This window comes from Heterocephalus glaber, unplaced genomic scaffold, assembly GCF_053883595.1.
Source record: "Heterocephalus glaber isolate CG9 unplaced genomic scaffold, H.glaber_assembly_v1.0 deba00000943, whole genome shotgun sequence".
Classification (NCBI taxonomy): Eukaryota; Metazoa; Chordata; class Mammalia; order Rodentia; family Bathyergidae; genus Heterocephalus; species Heterocephalus glaber.
The window spans coordinates 12158243-12166684 of NW_028258175.1; positions in this window are offsets into that span (position 1 = coordinate 12158243).

Here is an 8442-nt window from a genome sequence, read left to right on the forward strand (position 1 = left end):
GAGGCTGGCTGGGAGCTGAGCTCCACAGGAGAGGATGGTAGCACCTGTCTGATTCACAGTTCCCAGTGCAGTTCCCACAAGTGTGTATGGCTTCTGCTGCCACATCTCGGGCTCTCCCTCTGCCCAGGCCTGTGGATTTGGACTGGATCTCCATGAGGCCTCTCCTGGGTCTCCAGCCTGCTGATTTCGGAGTTGGGGCCCTCCCGTCCTCCACGATGGCATGAGACAGTTCCTTATAATAAACCTGTCTGTCTAGTCATCTATTTATCTAATATTTCTATGTATGTATGTATGTATTTACTGGACACACAGGCATTTAACATCTGCCCTGTGCCAGAGAGTCTGGCCGCTAAGCCACACATGAGGCAGGGGGATTGGCTGAGCTCAGGGAGTTCAAGACCAGTCTGGGGAACATAGGGAGACTCCATTCCCCACCCCCAAAGCATTTCAGCCACTTGGGATTAAAAGAGCCACCCATTTGCCCAAATGTGAAGTCCAAATTCATCTTTGACTCTCTCTTCAGCTTTACCTTCAACATGAATTAGTCTTTCCTTCAGCACTGGAAGGAACCCAGGGCTTCACACATGCTGGGCAAGCATTCTACCCCTGAAATACCTCACCAGATCTTTTTTTTTTTTTTTTTCATTTTGAGAGGATTTTGCTAAGTTGCCCATGGTGGCCTTGAACTTGAGCTCCTTCTATCTCAGCCTCGCAAGTAGCTGGGATTACAGGTGTACATCACTGTACCTAGCTTGTGAATTGATCTTAAAACTTATAATTTTATTTCCCCAAGTTGCTGTCAAGTACATTTACTTGGCAGGGAGAGAGGGCTTTGAAGGACCATCCAGGGATCATGGAAATCACCATCCCTCCTCCTTTTCGTGTGTGCGCCATTTTGTTATGACTTAACTGACGCATCCGACGGCTCATAGATATATCTGAATTAGGTGGGTGTTATATTGCACTGGTATTGGTCCAAGTGTATGAACGTCAAATATAGTTCACATCTCCACGTTACTGCAGGGGGCGAGGAAGGGTGCTGCTAACCGTGTTAAGTGTTTGTTGGGAGATGAGACATTGTCCAGAGGAAAACAATCTGCAGTGACTTTTGGTTTTGCTGTGCTCCAGATTGGATCCAGGGCCTACACACCGAGCTACATCCCCAGTCCCTACCCGTTTTTGAGACAAGGTCTCGATAAGTTGCTTGAACTTGCAATCTTCCTGCCTCAGCCCACCAGAGTGCTGGGAGTACAGGCATGGGCCACCACGCCTGGCTCCATCTGCTGTTTTTCTATGAAAGCTCGTTAGCCAAACCAGACCTAGGGTAGAGGAAAGATGAGAGGTGGAGGAAGAGGCAGAGAGAAAAGATACCCAAAGTGGGTGAAGCTAAGGCCAAAGGTTCCATCTCCTGGGAGTCCCTTTCTGCTTCGCAGGCACATCTGACCTGCAGCCTGTGGCCACACCGAGGCCCAGGACAGCCGGTCGTGTGGCGCCACAGATCAGAGCCCTTCACATTATTGTCTGATCTTCATGACTCCATTTCGTGGTGCTCGAGCCAGACTGCATAGGTGGCAATGAAGGGCTGAGGAGGGCTGGCACGGTGCAGAGCTGGCTGCCTCCCAGGGCTGCCACACAAGCCCAGTAGAAACCGTGTGTAGCAGGTGTTACTTGTGCTGGCACAGTGACCTGGCAAGTGAAGCGCAGTGATGATCCACAGCAGCGTGTGTGTGCCTGTGAAGACAGGTGCTTATTGTTATTAAGCAGACTTGTGAGTTTTCTTGTTAAATGATTAAAGCTGAAGTCAGAACAGCTTAAATTAAAATATATAAAAACAAGTTTTGGCTGGGCATGGTGGGACATGCCTGTAATCCCAGTGCTCGGGGGCTGAAGCAGGAGGATTGCCCCTAGTTCAAGGCCAGCCTGAACTACATAGTGAGACTCTGTCTCAACACTGTTTCCCCGCAAAACCCACAAGTTTTGTTACTTATGAGATATGATCAAAACATACAGTGAATGTTTACATTTTAAAAATTTGTTACAGCAAAAGATACAATGCCATTAGCCCCCCTCAAAACCCTCCCCCTCTCACTTTGAACACACTCATCCCATCGTTGTCAGGAGTTTCGGAAGCAGTTCTGGAAGTCCTCTTTCGTGAGTGTCTTTACGGGATGTGATCAGAAATATGATGAATGCTGCCGCCGAGGGCCATCCAGCAGAAGAGCAGGCTGGTAAAACATGCCCATGTCCTCACCCACCTTCTTCACCAGCTCTGGCACTGGGCGACTTCCGGCTCTTCCTCAGCGTCAAGGGACCACGAAAAGGGAAACATGTTGGATTGATTCAGGACATCCAGGCAGCCGTGACAGTGCAGAACTAAAGAACTCACGAAAGAGGACTTGCAGAGCTGTTTCCGACAGGGGGACGCGTGATGGGCTGAGTGTGCTCAAAGTGAGGGTATTTTGAGGGCGATTCGCCATCATGTGCCTTTTATTGTAGTAAGCTGTAAGAAATTAAATATCCACTGTGGTTTTTGACCGTACCCCACCCATTAACTACATTGTATATTTTATATGTGGAGCAAGACAGTTAATTCCTCTTCATCTTCCGTGACCCAAGCAAGCCAAAGCATCGGGCGTCCTTCTTTAAACATCTTCATCGGAGGGGCTGGGAGGAGCCCACGCCAGGGAGGAACAGCTCGGGCCCTCCTGCACTGCGCAGTCCCACGCAGCACGGTACTTACACGCCGTTTCCTCGGGAGCAGGAGAGGGGCGCAGGCTGCTCGCCCACCCCTGGGAGGCTTCCGTTCTCCAGGGCTAGAATCCAGGGACAGGAAATCTTTCCCTCCCTTCCCATTCCCTTGTTTTTGTACTTTGAGAAGGGGAACCAACACACAACTTTGTCATTTGAAGTTTGGTCCAGTTAAAAAAACTCGAACCCTGCCATTTTCTCCGCAGTCCCATTGCCACCCAAGTACTGGCCACGGCTGTCTTTTTCCTGATGCCGCAGTCTCCAAGCCGGGGTCCAGGCAGCCAGTGTTGTCCCTTTCACAACTGAAACTGGTTGTGCCCATGTGACCCATTCTGGTCAGTGAAATACAAGCGGTCGTTCCTAGGTGGAACTTCCAGGACAGCTCTTTAGAAATGGGGCAGGCACACGGCACAGGCCTTTCTTGCCTTCTCCTCACAGTTGCTTCCAGCCTGAGATAGGGATATGATGGCTGGAGCTCCAGAAATCATTATGTACCATGAGGCATCTTTGAAGACGAGAGGCTTCTGCTGACGGTGATAAAGGCTGATAGAAAGGTTCCAGGTCCCTGGCATCCATAGCACCACTGTACCAACCCTGGGCTTATTTAAGATGCTGTTATTTTGGTATTTGTTACTGGAAGTCAAAAGGTATACATTTAGCTAATGGCTTCAAGTCTCTGGTGGACCCCATTTTCCCTAGGACACGTTCTGTGATGTCCCACTCCCCTCTGAATTTCCTTGCCGATTCCGTGTCATAGGCTTCACCATATTGCATGGTAATTACCAGGTCTCGCCAGCCTGTGGCCTCCTGAGACAGTGGACCTGGCCTCTCCTGGTTATTGCTGTAGCCCCAGCTTATGACACATGTGAGTGCTTGATATCTAGAAACCTGCTGATGCCATGACCGGACCCAGGTTAACTAAGTCAACCTCCGGTGCCAGGAAGCTCCAAATTCAGATTTCTGCTTTAGACATGCAGAAATGATTCTGAGATCAAGAGGGCGGAACTGAGAAAGCACAGCTGTCCAGGGTGGCAGCTCGCTCATGCGCTGCCTCCAAGTTCCCTCTTTTAGCCGTGTGTGTTCAGCACCCAGGTGCATGGGTGGCCAGAGCTGAGCGTGGGGTGAAGGAGGCTTTCAGGGTCCTTGCCTCACATGGCCTCATGCAGCCTCCTCGGGAAAGTCTAGTTTTCTCCCACTTTCCTTACATGCTGGATATCCCAGGGAGTCCCCTTCTAAAATGTATTTAGGACATTCATCACTCAACATGTGCAAAATAGCGTACACATGGGAATATTTGCTGCAGGATTCTTTGCAATAGCAAAAGATTATAAGGGACCCCAGTACATGCCAGGAAGAGACCAGTTAAAAAATTAAGATGGGGCCACACCAGGGATTGCTCTGCAGCCATTAAGAAGACTGCAGTGGCTCTCTTTGTTATAATAGGGAAATTTCTCCAAGAAATATAGTAATAGGGGAAATGAAGATGCAGGGCAGTGTGTATAGAGTTGCTCAGACTACAGCTCCACCATTGATGTGCCAGGGTTTGAATTTATATCTCTGGGCAACAGCAAATTATGGCCATGGGCCAAGTACAGCTGGCTTGCTTTTGTAAATAAAGTTTTATTGGAACATAGCTGTGCTCATTCATTTAGGTGTCTATGATTGTTTTCCCATTACAATGGTGGAATAGCTGTGGCAGAGTCCATATGAGTACAAAACATCAAATATTTATTTTCTGACCCTATACAAAAAATTGTTTACCAACCTGATCTAGGCCTTATCTCTACAATGTGTCAACAGAACACAACTTGATTCACAGAGTGTGAGGATTATGGGCAGTTATAGTAATTATTTGGATTTCTCCATCCATCTTATCCTTTTCCTTCGGTGGAGACTTTCCTGTAGTTGTTCAACTGATGTAAGTTTCTTGGAAATCCAAGTAAAGTAGGTGTGGTGGGGACACATCTGTAATCTCTGCACTTTGGGAGGCAGAGGCAGGAGGATCTCAAGTTTCAGCCCAGCCCGGGCAACTTACGACTTAGCAAACCCTGTCTCAACATTAAAAATAAATAAAAATTTAAAAATAGTAAAAGGTAGCTTTCAAATCTAATAAACCTGGGTGGGTAGTGGGTAGAAATCATACTGCTATTTGTTAGGCCTCTACTACTTGCCATGTGTGGGAAGAAAAGTTTTCCGACGTTACTTTGCTTAATCCTTATCACCTGGACAACCTGGAGATTGGATGAATGAATAGTCTGAGTTGAAATTCAAAACCAGCCCTGTTCAACTTCAAAGCAAATGCTCCTTCCGCTTTACAAGCCCCCACTGGCCTCTGTCCACCAAATCTTGGACCAATACATGCACACACACACCCATGTTTGCACCTCACAGTCCTGGTCTATGCCTATTTTCCCGATGTGATTATTCTTGGCAACCACTTTCTTGAGCATCTGAGTTTGGACAACACATTTTATGGCTCCTCAACTACAGTTTACAAAGCTGCCCAAGTCAGCTCACTAAGAGCAGAGATCTTTGTTTATTCCAAGTGTATTCAAACCCCCTAGAACAGTGGGCAATCAGTCTGTATTTGCTGAGTCAGTGCATGTTGCATGAATTTTCTGTAACACACCGACCTCAGCCAGGTGAAGAAAAGCCACACAGTGTGAGGAGGATTGTTCTGTTAAAACAACTCTGAACACACAGGGGTGCCTGCTCACCTGCCCTATTCCTCAGTGTGGTTACAGCCGGCCGTGCCTGGTTTAGATTTTGTGTTGTTACTTCTGCATGTTTCGTACTGGGCATGGTACAGGCTGGGCATGGCCACTTCCCAGAGGAATGATAAGGTGGGGATTGTTCAAAGCCCCTGATAGAGTTTAGGTTTGCACTTGCCCCCAAGGGCCCCCGTGTTGAAGACTTGGTCCCCAGGCTATGGCACATTGGGAGGTGGTGGAACCTTTAAGAGGAAGAGCTTAGCGGGAGGTCTTTGGGTTATTGTGCGTGTGCCCTCAAAGGGGACAGTGGAATCCTAGCTCCTCCCTCTTCTTCTCCTTTGCTTCCTCACCAGGCGAGGGGTTTTGCTCCCCATGTGCTCTGTGCCATGATATGCTGCTTCTGCAGACCTAAAAGCAACAAGGCCAACTGACCATAGACTGAAACCTCCAAACCTGTGAGGTAAAATAAACCATTTTCCTTTTGAGTTGCTCACCTCAGGTATTTTGTAAGAGTGTGGAAAATGGACTAACAGTGCCTCCCAAAGGAAGCTGGTGTTGGGTCCTTCAATCAGGGTCACAAATGAAAAATATCAAATTGAACTCCAGGAGGCTTTGCCCAAGAGAAAAGAGGTAGATTATGTGCTCAGCACAGTCTTGACATGAGGGCAGGGCTGCTGATCCATCCCTTTTATGCACACAGTATGTTGTGGGCCACTTCCAGCTGCAAAAGAAAGCCTGACCTTTACAGAAGGCTATAAAAAGACAGTGAATTCACTCCTTCTCTCCTCACAGTGTGGCTTCCCCTTGACAAAGGAGGAAAGAAGAAGGGCCTTTGTGTTCAGTGCAAGGTACACAAAGGCAGCTCGGTTTGTCAAGCTGATGGGCCCAGCACCATCATGATTAGCCTCAGGGCAGCCTTATGTGGCCAACGGGAACCTGGCGCTGTGGGGGTGGGCAGAGAGGGACATCTCGTTCACACCAGCCCTGCAGTGCAATCAGGCAGCTGGGAGGAGGTCTCGAAAGGTTATGAGCACTGAGAGTGAGGAGTCCAGGGTCACAGCTGATGTTAGCGCTGGAGGATTTAGAAATCACAGCTACATGTGTGATGGATTCCAACAGATAAAGGGTGCTGTACTGTCCAGCGACAGGGTTTGAAAGTGCAATTGACTCACACATTCCTAAGGAAGGCAGAGGTTTCAGAGAAAGTAAGAGACCTGTTCCTCCTGGCTTCCGGCACAGGGATGGGGTGGGGGAGGCTGGCAGTCACCAAGCACGGCAAAAAGCATGCATTGTTACAGTACCCTTGAAACAACCCTTAGTTTCCCTAGAAAGAGATCGTACTGCCTCCCAGACACCTGGCTTACTTGTCTCCAGGCTGGAACACAAACCGCTTCTCCTGTTGAGCTCAGTGAAAAGTTATTTCCAAGGACCATTTTGAAGGAAAATAGAATCTTTAAACATTAGCTATGGTGTCAGTAACAAATATTTGAGATAAGCAACTTAGAAAGGGCTTATTTTGGCTAACAATTTATTTATTGTTTTTTTGAGACAGAGTCTGGCAGTTTAGGCTGGGCTCCAACTCACTATGTAGCTCATGTTGGCCTTGAACTCACAGCTATCCTCCTGCCTCAGCCTCCTGAGTGCTGGGATTACAGGCATGCACCACAAGGCCTGGCTGGCTAACACTTTTAGAGATTTCAGACCAGGACCTGTTGGCCCCATTGCTTTGGGCCTGTGTTGGCATCACAGTAGGGGTGTGTGGTAGAGCAAATCCACTCACCTCACAGATGGGAAGTACACACACACACACACACACACACACACTCATTACCACCACCACCATCATCTCCTAAAACTTGTGCCAGATCTGAATAGCTCCAAGCTGGGGGCCAAGCCTTTAACACATGGACCTTTGGGGGTCACTGCAGACTCAACTAGAGGAGTCAGACACCCATCAGGTGGGATTTGGGATAGACTGAGGACATCAGCAAATACCAGCTTCCTGATCACAATCGGAGGAGGTGAGCCACTCCCAGGGCCCAGGAGGAGGCTTCCAGGCTGCCTTACCCCCCGCCCCCGCAACGCAGAGGAGGTGAGCTACTCCCCCCACCCAGGTGGAGGCTTCTGGGCCACTGTGCCACCCCCCACCCCCCAGAACAGAGGAGGTGAGCTGCTTCTAGCACTCAGGAGGAGGCTTCCCGGCTGCCGTACCCACCTCCCCCAGCGCAGAGGAGGTGAGCCATGTGGGTGCCAGTAGCAACCCACCCTCAAAATGAGAAGACATGCAAACAAGCCTCAAAACCAGTCTTCTGGATCACCTAAGACAACCCCAAAGGGAAACAAGATGGAACACTCTGATACTCAACCACCTGAACTCCCTGAACTGGCAACAAAAGAGGATCTGGAAAAAATGAACTCAGAAATAATTTCTCAGATAGCAGCAGAGATTGTGCCCATAGTGCAAGACATGATTAATAAATCTAGAGAGGACACAGATTAAAAAATAGAGGAGCTGAGGAACATGACGGAATCCCAACATAGGAAACAAATGGAATCCATAAAACAGATACAGATTTCCAGGAGATTAAAAACTCCATTGAAAGTTTATGCAGCAGAATGAAACAATGTGAGGACAGAATTTCAGATATGGAAAATAAGATTGCAATTAGCGACCAGGAAAAAAAATTCTTTAAAATTGTAAGGGACCGCGAGAAATAAATCCAGCAGCTGCTAGATGATGCAAAGAAGAATAACATAAGACTGATTGGAGTCAATGAAGAAACAGGAGAGAATGCAGATGACATAAAAAAAATGTTCACAGAAGTGATGGCAGAAAACTTCCCAAGCAGGGGAAAAGAACTTGACATACAGATAAGGGAGCCATATAGGACTCCAACTAGCCTTGATCAAAAAATATCTACACATAGGCATATAATAGTTAAGATTCCAGAAACCCAACAGAAGAACAAAATTCTACAAGCAG